Genomic DNA, 15954 nt, shown 5'->3' on the forward strand with positions numbered 1-15954 from the left:
TGTTCACTTCCCAAGAGAGTGAAGTCACTGTTTCCCCCAGTTCCATGGGGCTTCTTGCGCTAAGCCCCATTGGCCTTCAAAACCAGATGTCCTGGTGTCTCCTACTCCCAGTGCCAGAACCCTGGGCTGTAGAGCCTGACATGGGGCTTAGAACTCTCACTCCTGTGGGAGGGCCTCTACAACTTAATTATTCTTCAGCTTGTGGGCTGCCAAGCTGGGGGATATGGAGCCCAATTATATCAAGAGCACTCCCCTCTTACTGTCCTACTGTGGTTCTCTTTATGTTTCCAGTTGAAGGCGATCTTTGCTAGGTTCCACGCTTTTTTTCTTTTTTTCAATCGTTGTCTATCAATCAGTTGTGGTTTCATTGTAGTCATGGGGAGACCCGAGCACGTGGTCCTACCACTCCACCATCTTGACTGGAACTCCTCTGGACTGGACTCTAGATCAGAAAAAACTATATAAAGGAAATCATTGGTACAACTGGAAAAATATGAATATAGACTATATATTAAATTTCACTTTTCAGTGTTAAACTACCTGAATAAAATGTGTAATAGTTATCTAAGAGGATGTATTTTTCTTTGTTTTTAGGATACATAGTGAAGTACTTAAGGTAAGTGGTATCTGAAACTTAATCTAAACAATTCAGTGTTGGTAATAAACATAATATTGATAAGTGTGTATACACACACACACGTACCTTGAATCAAAGCTGCTCCTTCATCTTCTTTCTCTTGACAGGGTATCATATCCTGACTTTCAGTTGGTGGTTCCTCTTGTTGAGGTTGTTTATAACTGGGCTGCTGGGTCTAGGTGGGTGGATGTCTCTGTGCAAATAAAATTATTGGTGTTAAGACATGACAATAACATACATATACAAAATATACATATGCATCTAATAGTAAATATGTCTAAAGACATTTTTTCAATACAATTCTATATACTTATTAAAGTTACTCCAAGAAAAGAGTTACCCTAAAAAACTTGGAAAACTATTTTAATCTACACTGGAATAGATGTATGCAATCTGTTGTTAATAAGCATGAGAAAGAAGACATATGGCATATTTCTGGGGAATATAACAACATACCTATGCAGGTAACACCAGAATGTAATTCTCCAGATCAATTGTTCCTTCATAAGAATCAATTATTTCCATTTATAAGCATGGAACATCTTTATTAATATATCAATACTAGTTCAACAGCATTTTCTCAAAAATTAATTCCTGCTGATAGAATATATCAATCAAATGTTAAATTCTTTACAACCACAGGTCCAACCAGATGCAAAGAACCTTGATAATTTTTCCCCCTAGATTTGGATCTTGATCTTACTTTTCCATTCATATTTCACAATGAAATTAGAAAACTGTGACTAGGAAAATGCACTTAAGAGTGCATCATTTGACAACTTCTATGGTCAAATTACATGACATTAAATATTTTTAAACTTTGAAAATATCTTCAAAATAAGTCCCAAGGCAATTATGAGTTTTTATGCTTTCCATTCACACCAAATATTGCTGCTTATAAGACCACTTATGTCATGGCCAAGCTAACAAAGCCGACAAGGCACAAAGTTGAAGACTCAGGACTTTTCTGATGAGATTTGGTTTCACAACTGGATTCCCCTTCATGATAACATTTAGGAAAACACCATTAGAAAATTAAAACCCAAGTGACTACTTCTTCTGGAACAGTCTCATTTACCAGACCCTTTGGCTTTGTAATAAAAAATTTTGCCCAAAAGCATAGACAGGCTCAACCCTTTACATATTGCCTATGGCTGTTTTTGCACTACAATGGCAGAGGTGACTAGCTGTGATACAGTCAACTTTACTGTGAGTTATGGGCCCAATTCTCCCTTGGCACTCTGCTCAGTGCACTACAAATCTTGGGACACACTTAAAATCCCAGTTTTCTCTGTTTCTAGGCCCTTTTTTGACCACCCAACCCATCTCCTGCCCAGGACCCCACTGTGGATGGACAATTCTGTGCTCTGTCGGCAGTTCCAATAGTCTCTAAGACTCAAAGCCCTCAAACAATGCCCCCCAAACTCACCCCATCTTCACCTGATTCTCTGCCCTTTGCTGCCCACAGTCCTCCCTTTCCCACCACCACATGGAAGCCAAGGTGGCCAAGACACCTGTGAGAAGGATGACGACCTCGAGGACCATCTTCATTGGAGGCCACAGATCTCATCTCCTGACCCGTTGGCTCCCCCTCACACACAGAGACACACTTAAACACCTGAGAGGAATGATATGTGGATATACTAGTTACTAGTTCAGTCTCAGCCAGTCAGAAAGAATGAAGACTGCAGGAAGATCTCCCTCTACACAGTTTTGCACACAGAACACTGACAGCAAGACACACGTGCAGCAACAGAGGTGCAGAGCAATAGGAATGTGCAGAGTTGGGCGTGTGCAGCATAGGCTGTTTTTCCTGCCTCAGTAGAGAGGGTAACCACAGGTGCTCTTGGCAGTCTTAATTTTCCTTCCTAAACTCTCTGGCATCTTAGCTCAGAATTATTTATATTTGAGGTAAAATTACATCCTGCATGCAATGCAACTCTCACACATCTCATAAAATAAGAGCAGAGTAGGGAGATAACTATAGCAGAACAATTTATAACATGGGTTACAGTCCAGCTCTAGCACAGCTCTCCATAGGATGCCAAGAAAACAAGAGGCCACATATGTCTGCTAACCTGTTTTCCTAAGAGTTCCAGTCTGTATTAATTAACTTTTGATTGTACAAACATAGTTATCTGAAATTTAATGAGAAGGTTTGAAGATGAAACTTACATTCCATCATATAGTTTTATAGCAACATGTATTAATAATTGTGAATTTTTTGAGGGTATTTTGTATCCCAGACTATGTTGATTTGAAATAGATTGCCAGATATTTCCCCACCAAAGATGGGTTTATTTGGGATCAGCAGAGAATTGTAATTCAGGGTCTATAACCATGGTGAGCCACATGCAAGCCTCTGCATGGCAGCGGAAGGAGAATACTTTTATAGAGAGGAAAAGAAGTGGGAGGGCTATAGTAAAGAAAAAGTCCATGGCTTTTCATTGGCTGAGTCCTTGTCGGGAAAGAAGGGCACTCTTTCTTCTTCCTATGGACCTTGTTATTTTCACAGAGCATTAGAGCACCCCCTCTGGTTTCCTAACTCTATTTAATTGAGGTTACTCTTTATTAAGTTTACATTTCCCACTTTGGATCAAGATCTTTCTCCAAAAGCATCATTGGTCAAGAGTCAAGTTTCCTAGTTTCAACAGCTTTATTTTTTGTCCCTTAATGTCAGGAAAGACCTTTCCTGGGTACAGTGTCTCATGTCAGAGGGAATGTGCACAGATTGGAGATCTATAAGGTTATATTAGAGTAACAAGGAGAGGTAGGAGGGAAAACTCTCAGGCACATATTTTTTTAACTAAAGTGAATATGTTATCAATAACATAGACATTGGCCATCATCTGAAACATTATGCTATCATCAAAGGCTTAGCAACAAACTTCCAACAGGCCTGGCCTGGATACCATGGAAAAGCTGTCCTATCACATGTAATCTGCTTCAATTCCAGGAAATCTTTACTTTACCTAGATTGTGTTCAGGTCCAGTCACAATTTGGTAATTTCTTAAGATTTCTACATGAATCAAGGACTCTATTCCTTGGAATTTGACATCACAAAGGTAGTTAACAGTAACTCATAGAAGCCTTTCCAGTAAGGTTGAAGAGAGTTCTTCTGGAAGAGTCTTTTCCAATAGACAAAATCTCCAGGTTGCAAGGTATGATGTTGAAGGTCTTCATCTCCTGAGAGCACATTGTGAAAAGATTGTGCTACAAAAGCATGATTATTTTTAATACAAGCAACTAGGCCTTTACAATATTGGAGCATCTCTCTTTTCATCAGTTGTGGATCAAAAGAAGTAGAAGTCAAGTGTATTGGGTATCCTGTGACTGTCTCAAAAGGTGACAGTTTATGAGTTCCAAAAAGGGTGTGGATCTGAGATTTAGAAGGACCAACAGCAATGCTTTTGGCCAAGGTATTTGGAGAGCCTGTACAAATTTTGCTAATCAGGTTCTTAATAATTTCTTTAGTGTGGTCAGCTAAACCAGAGAATTGATGGTGGTAAGGATACCAAGTCTAAACACATTCTGCTTGCCACACAACAGGCCAATGAATCAGAAGATGAGGTGTTGGGGCAAGAAATAATAACTTTATTCTGAAAGCCAGCAGACTGAGAAGATGGCAGACTAATGTCCTGGAGAACCATCTTCCCCAAGTCATAATTCAAGCTTCTTTTATACTAAGAAGTGGAGGGGTTATGGTTGATTGTTGCAAACTTCTTGGTGTAGAAATCCTTTGTCCTTGCAGCTGTCCACATGGGTCAGGTCATGGTGTCTCTGCAAATCTCCAACAAAACAAATGTTATTTTCTCTTCTGTAGTTTTTTATCTTTATATGAATGGAAAAGTGCTAATACCCTTAAAGGTCAGAGCCTTGAGAATAGGCTATCCTGTGTATTTCAGGCTCCAGGCAACATTCCTTTACAAAAGGTATAGAACCAGCCCAGGAAATAGAGCATAGGGTTAAAGCCAAAGGAACAGATCTAATATGGAGTCAGACTTGTTCTTTTCTATTACAATTTCACACTGTTAATGTCCATTCCACAATCATATGGGAAAAGGGGCAACAACTGTACTGGCTACTTCCTGCTGAACAAGGAAAATGAGGAGGTGATCATGGAATGGAATTGATCAGCCTTGGACGGGGAACATTCCTTAAATCTTTAGTCAGTCATACAATCCTCTTTTCTTCTTTATCTACAACTACATGAACCTGATGAAACCTCTTAGTACTTTGTTGAACTTGGGATTTTGGGTTCCTTTTCCCAATACATGTCAATTGATTTTATTTTTGAGACTGTATCATAATTACACTAGATTCCCTGTGTTCTTTACTTGGACAAGATTAAACAAATAAGTTGACCTTTACCAGCTACAATTAAATTATAATCTCAATACTTACCTTTTTTTTAAAAGAGTAACCTTAAGTCTTCTAAGGGTTCACAAACCCATCACTCCCCAGGCCTCTCAGGAGTTGAGTCATTATCTGATGATGGTGGTGCTGCTTTAATCCACCTGTGATGAATACATGGCTTTACCCCCAGCTAACTTGACAGACAAGTGCCCTGTAAATAATACCACATATGGTCCTGTCCACCTTGCAGTCAACTGATATGCAGGAACTTGTTTACTCCAGGTTTTAAGCAGGACTTGGTCTCCAGGTTGGAAAAGATGTAAGACTAATTCAATTGGATAGGCAAACTTGTTGTAAGCAAACTCATGAACAGAGTTTAGCACAGTGCCCCGATTTTTAACATAATAGGAAACTGCTAGGTATTTTAGAACATTTATAGATTCTCCAGCTTGGGGAGACACCTGTAATGGCCTACCACACAATATTACACAGGGGCTTAATTTAGGCCTGCTTCTGGGAACCACGCTTATACATAGCAGGGCAGCTGGCAAGGCCTTATCCCAAGTTAAATTAGTCTCTTGATAGATTTTAGCAATATTCCTTTTTAATGTATTTTCTCAGTTTTTCCTATGGATTGTGGTCTCCAGGATGAATGTAGTTTCCAGGCAATTTGCAAAATTTTACATACTTGTTGGGTTATGCTAGAGACAAAAGGAGCCCATTATCACTTTGAAGAGTATTAGGCAGTCCAAATAAGTGGATAATTTCTTTAAAGAGAGCTTTAACCACTTCGGAGGCTTTTTCTATCTGTGTGGGATATGCCTCCACCCATCCTGAAAAAGTATCCACAAACACTAGCAGATATCTGAAATGTCCTGTGGCTCAAGGCATTTTAGTAAAGTCTATTTACAAGAAATTGATATAAACATATGCGAAGATAATTAAAATAGTTAATTAATTAATATAGTTAAAAAGGCAGCTAGATATGAGCAGAGAAAGTGGGGCACAGGCCAAATATTAGGAAATCACACATCTTGTGAACAACAGGAGACTTGAGCAGACAGAGGAAAGCAGGAACCTCCAGACTGATAAGAAAAACACATTTTGAGGTGACAAGTTTCCTGGAGACAGACAATGATAGGTGGGAAAAGGCAGTAATCTCTGGCATCTGAATGTAACATTTTGCTCATTATGCTCTCATTACAAAACAATTAGCCTTGCATATGCAAATCAATAAATATGATACACCACATCAATAAGAGAATGGACAGAATCACATGATATTTCAATAGATGCAGAAAAAGCATTTAACAAAATTCAACACCCACTTATGATAAAAATCGTAACCAAAGTGCGTATAGAGGAAACATATCTCAACATAATAAAAGCTATTTATGACAAACCTACAGCCAGCATAATACTCAATGGTGAAATGCTGAAAGACTTCCCACTAAAATTCAGTACAAGGCAAGGATGTCAACTCTAACCACTTCTATTCAATATATTATTGGAAGTCTTAAGCATAGCAATGAAACAAGAAAAAGAAAAGAGAACTAAATTGGAAGAGAAGAGGTAAAATTGTTACTATATGTGGATAACATGACACTATATATAGAAAAACCTAAAGGCTCCACACAAAAACTACTAGAGCTAATAAAAGAACTGGGCAAGGTACCAGGATACAAGACTAACAAGAGAATAGCTGCAATTCTTTACACTAAAAATGAAATATCAGAAATGGAAAATAAAGAAACAAACCCTTTTACAATTGCAACCAAAAAATAAATAAAATACAATAATCTGAGCAAAGAAGTGATTTATATGTGGAGAAGAACAAAACATTGACTAAGGAAATAAAGACATGACATAAAGAAATGGAAAATGAGGGTCAGAGAGATGGTTTTCCTTAAAGTACCATAGCCATATAGGGAATAGGACAAATGGGCACCATGTGCCACCAGACTGGCATTTTACTGTCGTTGGATTTCCCCCTGGCTTTAGGAAAAGCATAGAGAGAGGAGTAGGTGAAAGCAAGACCCAGGGAGTCTAGGAAACAAATCTATGGTTGAATGAAAGAGGTGGAGGCTAAGACAGAGGAGAGAAAGGGGGCAGAGAGAAGATCAGAATAAAATAATCAAATACACATAGAGGCATTCAATAAATATTTGTTGAATTTGGGAGTAAATTAATGAATCAATAAGGACCCAAATGGAGGAAAGAGAAGGAGAGTAGGGGAAGAGTCATAAGAAAAGAAAAAATAGGAAAGATAAAAGTAGGAAAGTAATAGAGAACAAAGGTGTAGTGGTAGTGGTGGAGTTATTAGGAGAACAGAAATTTTGGGAAAGAGAAAGATCAAAGCCAGAAGGAAAAGGGACAGGTAGAGATAAGAACAGGGAGAAGAGGACTGATCCAGAAAAATGGAGGACAAGAGGATGATGGGAAATACAGAAGAACTGGGAAAGAGACTGAGATGAGAGAAAGAGAATGAAAGAGAGAAGAGGAGGAGAGAAGGAGAGAAAGAGAGAGAGACTGAGTCACAGGTTAGAGGTAGAGTCAGAGACAGATAGACAGAGGGACACAAAAGAGACATAAGGAGAGATCAATGAGCACGGAGGAATATACAAAGACTCAGAAAACTGAAAGCAAGAGAGGGGAGAATCCAGCAGGTGTAGAGTCAGTCAGGTACAAAGATAAAGGAGAAATGCTGTCAGAGATCATGGGGGTTGGGGAGAACAATAAGGAAGAGTTATGGGAAGAGGAACTTGGCTCTACTAAGGGAGAGGAGAGTGAGACTGAGTGAAGGGACAAGGGAGTAGAGACAAGATCAAAGGATTGAGACAGTGAGGTGGTTAAGGTAGGTTGGGGATTGGGATGAGGGAGGTCTGAGAAATACAAAGAAAAGGAGAGCTAGAGAGAGCAAGAGGGGGAAATAGATGAAAAGAAGATGGCAAACTGCAAGACATGGAAGCAACCGAAATGTCCATCGACAGATGACTGGGTAATAGGATATTTATACACCACATATTTATACACTAGTATATTATGGAATACTACTCAGGCATGAAAAAGAATAAAATAATTGCAGCAACATGGATGGACCTAGAGATTGACATTCTAAGTGAAGTAAGCCAGAAAGAGAAAGAAAAATACCATATGATATCACACATATGTGGAATCTTTAAAAAAAGGAAAAAAAGGACACTATGAACTCACCTACAAAACGAAAACAGACTCGCAGACGTAGTAAACAATCTTATGCTTACCAGGGAAAGGGGGTGAAAAGGGATAACTTTGGGAGTTTGAGATTTACAAATGTTAGCTACTATATATAAAAACAGATTTAAAAAAATTTTCTGCTGTATAGCACAGGGAACTATGTTCAAGATCTTATAATAACCTTTAATGAAAATGAATACAAAAATGAATATATGTATGTATATTCATGACTGGGGCATTGTGCTGTACACCAGAAATTGACAGATTGTAACTGACTGTACTTCAATTTAAAAAGGAAAAGAAAGAAAAAGGGCAAACTGGAGATCCAGCATCAGAGGGTGAGAAAAGATATGGGACAGGACAATGGGACAGAGGTGGAGGAATGTGGGAAGACTAAGGCTCTGCCACCACCAGGAAAGCTACTGAGTAGAACCTAACAGCACCTCTAACATATAGGGCCTTATGTTGTGGGGGACAAGCGAGCAGGAGGAACTGGTGGCCGTGTCATCAATATGGCAACCTCCTTTACCTCTTACAGAACAATACCCCTCCCTTCTAGATCTCACAGAGCAAGCACCCTCCCCTTAACTCACAAAGCAATCTCTTCCTCTTCTTCCACCCCAGAGCATCCTCCCTCCAACTCTCACAGGCTGTCATAGGAGCATAGGTCGGTACAGGGGGTAGGGAGTGTAGTTCCTGAAATTGGGAAAGGCCAAGCGGTGTTGAAAGGACTAAATGAAACTCATATTAAGACTGTAGGACAGTGCCTGGCACATAGTAAGTTTTCAATGAATGTTAGCTTTTCTCATTTCAATTCCAGCTCCCCAACTCCCTGTTGCACATCTTGGAAAGTAACTTATCTTCTTTGGGTCTCAGCTTTCATCAGCTGTCAAATGTAAGGAATTTGCCTCTAACTCATATGGTAGGTAGTGAATTGGATTTGATGCCTACTTCATATCTAGAGATACGAGTTTCCCTTCCCCTGCCTGCTTGCAAAGGCTCAAGATCGTGGAGCTGAGCCTGCAGAACACAGATAAAGCCCCCAGCGTTTATCACATTTAGGGTCTGACCACTCCCCAAGCTGAGACCAGGGTGTGGGAGAGAAGAGGAGTTCCTTTCTAGAATCATGTCTGAGCATCTGGCTGGGGCTATTGGTGGTGAAGCAGGGTGGATGTCCCAGGGAGAGGCAGGCAAGGCAGATGGCCAGGTTCCAGGCTCCTGCAAATTCCTTTCCCCAGCATTAACAATAATAATGACAGCAAAATTGGGGTATGTAATGTGAAGGAAAACCTCCAAGATTGGAAGCAAAGTCTAGTCCTGCCTTGGGATGATGGTGAGCGCCCCCCCCCACCAGGTTATAAACAGAAGTTCTATATATACATCGTCTCTAAGGGACTTTTAGCCATGATATTCTCAGAGACCTGGGAAAACATAGACCACTTCTTGGAATTTGTTGAATTATCAAATTCTTTCAAGCTTCAGTTTCAATTTATCTGTTCTGATACTCTTTTCCTGGAATTTGCCCTGCCTCACCCTGCCTGCCCAACTTAATGACCCATAACCTTGTAGTCTAGTTACCTTGAGCTCTGTTTCCATGCTACCTCACTACCTATCATGAGATTGGAGTGAGCAAAATTGAATCAAGTGAGTATTTTAGGCAATTTAGGGTACTAAGAGCACAGCCTCTGGAGCCAGACTACTTGCATTTGAATCCTGTCTCCACCACTGACTAGCTCTGGACCTTAGAAAAATCATGTCTCTGTTCTATGTCTTATATCTTTAAAATATAGTAATAACAAGGACAGTCTTGTTCAATATTGAAGATTCAGTAAGATAATCTATGTAAAGTATACAGAAGAGTGCCTATCCCAGAGTAAATACTGAAAAAATGTTATCTACTATTTTCATATTCTACATTTTATTTGTAGGGAAAGTGAAGATATAGCCAAGGGAAGTAACATCATGAATACACCAGGCCAGGTCTGTTACCCTGATTCTTGTCTCAATCCTAATTCTTCTCCTTATTCTGTTACAAATTACTATGTGACCTTGGGCTTTTGTACTTTCCCACTCTGGGCCTCAGTTTCTCCACAGACATTCGACTAGATAATTTCATAGGTTCCATCAGATTTTAACAAACTCACAGAGGTCTCACCACTGTGCCCGACCCCTCTGTAAATGCTTCACGTACATTGATTTATTTAATCCTCATGACAACCCTGTGAGGTATATACTAATATCAACTTTATTTCAAAGATGAGCAAACTGAGGCCCCAAAAGATTAAGTAACCTGTTCAGGTCACAGAGTTGGTAAGTAGCAGCAACAGGATTTGAACCTAATTAATCTGGTTCCAGAGCCTCCTAACTTAACCACTATGGATCTATGATTCAAATATTACTACATATTCTCCTGACTGAGAGCCTGACCCCAGACATCAATCCACTCTGCTGCACTAACAGGTCCCTTTCTGGGACATTTGATTTTGAACTGTGACCAGTGCCTTTACCAAAGAAACAAATTTCTAACTGAAGTGGAATTTCAGGCACTGAGGAACATTCATTCATTTGTTCATTCATTCATTCTACCATTTAACAACTTATGCAATCATTGTGTAGCAGTCTTTACTAGGGGTCTTCTTAAAACAATGCTTTCACCCCAAAAGATAACTTATTGGACCAAGTGACACCATTACTACAAGATTTTCCCTACACCTTAAAATCCTCTCTGATGTCAACAGCCAATCTGCAGTTCCAGAGATCAGAGGGGCCAACACAATTCTACCCGAGAAGAGAGCCGGAAACAGTCATTGCAGTGTTCTTTGCCCCCTCTCTCCCCTTTGTGGCCTGCTTTGCAATAATCAATTAAGTCTGGAGGAGATGTGGTCACTTCTCTTCAGGAGTTGGAATCATCAGGCTTTACTTCCCTTCCTAGCACCCTCTCCCCATCACGGAAGAATCACAGAGTCTTTTAGATACCTGGAATCAAAATCAGAAATTCTTAGAGATGGAAACATTTACAAGACCACGAAATCAAACTTAGAAGAGGTTGTTGAAATCATAGGCAAAGCCCTTTTCCTCAGAGTGTGAAGGACTTGCCTAGGGTCTCACACTGTGAGAATACAAATCTATTGAGTTTCAGCATTGGGCCCTTTTAGTGACACAACATTCTTCTCCTACCTTCTCCCTTTGTTTTTGCTAATTACTCATCTCTCAATTCCTTCAAATCTCTCCCTACCCAATTCATCATTCCCATCATCCCCACATTCACTTATTTTTCTATTCCTACCTCTGGCCCCCTGGGCTCCGACCCATTGAGCAGTGCTGTCAGCTGAGCAGAGAGAAGGAGTCAAAGTGAGGGAGGAATGGAGAATTGCCAGAAGAAATATCAAGACATCTTCCTGGGGGACACAGAAGGAAAGGAAGAGACAGAAATACAGAGACTGAGATACAGAGTAGAAAGAAAGAGATGGAAAGGAGAGAGATTTAGAGGAAAAGATACATAAAGAACTCAGACAAAGGAAAAATAAGAGAAAGCTATAGTGTCAGAGAGTAATGAAGTGAGCCATCTTGAAAACTAAAAAAGAGAGGAAACAAGGAGGAAAAAGACAAAGGAAAGCTGTAAACAGGGAAAGACAGAAAGAGACATAGCAGGGGGAAAAGAAAATAAGAGTGACAGATTCTAAGCAACAGATTAAAGTCAGATCTAGTCAGGCTGGAGAGCCAGCCTATACAGCTTTGAGGTAGGCAAGCAGACCAAGAAAGAGGGCACCAGACTGAAAGCAGTTCTTACCTGTTGCCCTGCACTGAGGACGAACGAACGACGGGTGGGTGGGTACTGTGGTCAGGATCTGGCTTTTATCCCTTCCCCCTTGGCTCAGCTCCACCCACTCTGCCTTCTGCTGGCCTGGCCCTGCGTTGGCCCCAAAGGTATCTCAGGCCCTTGCTAGAGATAAAACCCAATGTAGTCCCCTCTTGCCTCCTCCCTCACCCAGCAATGGCTGTCTTCTTTCTATTTTCTTTCTCTTCTCCCTCTAGAGTAGGAAGAGCTTTCTGGGCTTTGGAATCAGACCATCCCTATATGGCTAGGGTACCTTAAGGAAAACCATCTCTCTGACCCTCATTTTCCTCAACTGTAAAAGGAGGGCAATAAAATTCAGAACAACTGTAGCACAACAGGGAGGGGCTCTGTAACCATCTGCTTCCATACACGACATCTAGGTCATTGTAACAGTTCAGTAACATGTACATAAAGCACTTAACAGTACCTGGTCAATGTTGACTGAGTGCTTATTACTATGCTCAGACCTTTCATTAAGTGCTTTATGGATTAATTTGGCTCATCCTTGTAAGGACCTTATGAAATAGGCACTACCATCCCCACATTAAAGATGAAGAAACTGGGGCTCAAAGAGGTGAAGTAACTAATTGATAATTACCCAGCTTGTAAGTACGGAGCCTATCTATTACCCCAGGCAACCTGGTTCCAGAATCTATACTCTTTAAGCACTATTCTCCCTTTCAGAATATACAGTTAAAATTTTGAAGTTCTCTATTTCCTCTCTTCTATTACCCTCTCCTTATTCTCTTTTAATTTTCTCCTATCTTCTTCTCCTTCCCTTCTCAATCCTAGGGCAGTGGGACTATGTCATAACCAGGCAGTTACATCTGTATACCAGATTATTATCATTAATATCATACTTACATAAACGGGATCATTCTAATCTACAATTTCCTTTTTTCCCATTTGACCACATGTTAATATGCCATGTATGTCTTTCCATATAAATTCTTTCTGTTTAGTTGAATCATAATATTCCAGAATCTGAATGCTACCATAATTTATTCAAACATTCCCTTATTGATGGAAATTTGGTTACTTCCATGTTATTTCCTCCTTCCACTATGAATAATATTGCAATAAATATGTTTGGTCATATGTGAGAATATTTTTATGTAGTGGCAGCCTAAAAAACAATTCCTGGGTCAAAGGGTATATAGACATTTACATTTTTGATACTGCCAATTTACCCTATGCATATGGTATACAGCCCCAATAATGGTGCATAAGAGTGTGTGTGTGTGTATCTGTTCTCTCATCAACTTGCCAACACCATTTGTGAAAAAATAATAAATTAACTGAAGTATACTTGATTTACAATATTGTATTACTTTCAGGTATACAACATAGTGATTTGATATTCTTATAGACCATGCTTCATATAAACTTACTATAAAATATTGGCTATATTCCATATGCTGTACATTAAATCCTCATATCTTATTTGTTTTACATCTAGGAGTTTGTTCTTCTTAATCCCCTTTCTGTATCTTACCCCCACCACACCCCTCTCTCCACTAGCAACCACTAGTCTGTTCTCTATATCTGTCAATTTCTATTTTGTTATATTCATTCATTTGTTTTATTTTTTTATATTTCACATATAAGTGAAAACCTACAGTATTTGTCTTTCTTTGTCTAACTTATTCCACTTAACGTAACACCCTCTAGGTTCACCCACGTTGTTGCAAATGGCAATAGTCATCCTTTTTATGGCTGAGTAATATTCCATGGTATATGTATACCACAACTTCTTTATCTGTTCATTTGTTAATAGACACTAGGTTGCTTCCTTATCTTGGATATTGTAAATAATGCTGTTATGAATATTGGAGTAAATATATCTTTTCAAATTAATGTTTTCCTTTTCTTTGGATATATATATAACTAGGAAGGGAATTGCTGGATCATAAGCAGTTCTACTTTTAATTTTTTTGAGGAACCTCCATACTCTTTTCCATAGTGGCTACACCAATTTATATTCCCACCAACTGTGTACTAAGGTTCCCTTTTCTCAACATCCTCAGCAACATTTGTTATTTCTTATCTTTTTAAAGATAGCCATTCTGAGAGGTGTGAGGTGATATCTAATTGTGATTTTAATTTGTATATCCCAGATGATTAGTGATGGTTGAGCATGTTTTCACATCCCTATTGGAAACCTTTATGTCTTTGGAAAAATGCCTATTCAGTTCCTCTGCTCATTTTTTTTTTTTTTACATTTATTGAGTTATAGTCATTTTACAAGGTTGTGTCAAATTCCAGTGTACAGCACAATTTTTCAGTTATACATGAACATACATATATTCATTGTCACATTTTTTTTCACTGTGAGCTACCATAAGATCTTGTATATATTTCCCTGTGCTATACAGTATAATCTTGTTTATCTATTCTCCATATGCCTGTCAGTATCTACAAATTTTGAACTCCCAGTCTGTCTCTTCCCACCCCCTGCCCCCTTGGCAAACACAAGTTTGTATTCTATGACTATGATTCTGTTTCTGATTTGTATTTATGTTCATTTTTTTTTAGATTCCACATGTGAGTGATCTCATATGGTATTTTTCTTTCTCTTTCTGGCTTACTTCACTTAGAATGACATTCTCCAAGGACACCCATGTTGCTGCAAATGGTGTTATGTTGTCATTTTTATGGCTGAATAGTATTCCATTGTATAAATATACCACCACTTCTTTATCCAGTCATTTGTCGATGGACATGTAGGCTCTTTCCATGTCTTGGCTATTGTAAATAGTGCTGCTATGAAAACTGGGGTGCAGGTGTCTTTTTGAAGTAGGGTTCCTTCTGGATAGACGCCCAGGAGCGGGATGACTGGGTCATATGGTTAAGTCTATTTCTAGACTTTTGAGGAATCTCCATAGTGTTTTCCACAGTGGCTGCACCAAACTGCGTTCCCACCAGCAGTGTAGGAGGGTTCCCTTTTCTCCACAGCCTCTCCGGCGTTTGTCATCTGTGGACTTTTGAATGATGGCCATTCTGACTGGTGTGAGGTGATGCCTCATTGTAGTTTTGATTTGCATTTCTCTGATAAAGAGTGATATTGAGCATTTTTTGATGTGCCTATTGATCATTTGTATTTCTTCCTTGGAGAATTGCTTGTTTAGGTCTTCTGTCCACTTTTGGATTGGGTTGTTTGTTTTCTTCTTATTATGTCGAATGAGCTGCTTATATATTCTGGAGATCAAGCCTTTGTTGGTTTCACCATTTGCAAAAGTTTTCTCCCATTCTGTAGGTTGTCTTTTTGTTTTACTTAGGGTTTCCTTTGCTGTGCAGAAGCTTGTAAGTTTCATTGGGTCTCATTTGTTTATTCTTGCTTTTATTTCTATTGCTTGGGTAGACTGCCCTAGGAGAACATTTTTGAGATGTATGTGAGATAATGTTTTGCCTATGTTTTCTTCTAGGAGGTTTATTGTATCTTGTCTTATGATTGTCTTTGATCCCTTTTGAGTTTATTTTTGTGTATAGTGTAAAGGAGTGTTCTAGCTTCATTGATTTACATGCTCATTTTTTAATCAGGTTGTTTGGGATTTTTTGATTTTGAATTCTATGAGTTCTTTATACATTTTGGATATTAATCCCTTATCAGACATATAATTTGCAAATAACTTGTCTCGTTCAGTAGGCTGCCTTTTGGTTTTGTTAATAGTTTCTTTTGCTGTGCAAAAGCTTTTAAGTTTGTTAGGTCTCATTTGTTTATTTTTACTTATATTTCCTTTGCCTGAGATGACAGATTCAAAAAAGTTATTGCTAAGTCCTATGTCAAAGAATGTACTGCCTATGTTATCTTCTAGGAATTTTATGGTTTCAGGTCTTAGAATTTAAGCCTTTAATCCATTTTGAATTTCTTTTCGTATATGGTGTGAGAAAATGTTCTAATTTCAT

At 38.9% G+C, this 15954-nt stretch overlaps 1 long non-coding RNA gene across 1 annotated transcript; it reads right to left on the bottom strand.

Moving 5' to 3' along the window:
• Window positions 1-4330: 4330 nt before the first annotated feature.
• On the bottom strand, window positions 4331-12026 carry LOC135320236 (uncharacterized). The gene is made up of 3 exons (XR_010379489.1): window positions 12001-12026; window positions 5043-5155; window positions 4331-4426 (listed from the first exon to the last, which is right to left on the bottom strand). It is a non-coding gene; the product is annotated as an uncharacterized LOC135320236 (long non-coding RNA).
• Window positions 12027-15954: the final 3928 nt, after the last annotated feature.

The sequence above is a fragment of the Camelus dromedarius genome, chromosome X, assembly GCF_036321535.1.
Source record: "Camelus dromedarius isolate mCamDro1 chromosome X, mCamDro1.pat, whole genome shotgun sequence".
Taxonomy (NCBI): domain Eukaryota; kingdom Metazoa; phylum Chordata; class Mammalia; order Artiodactyla; family Camelidae; genus Camelus; species Camelus dromedarius.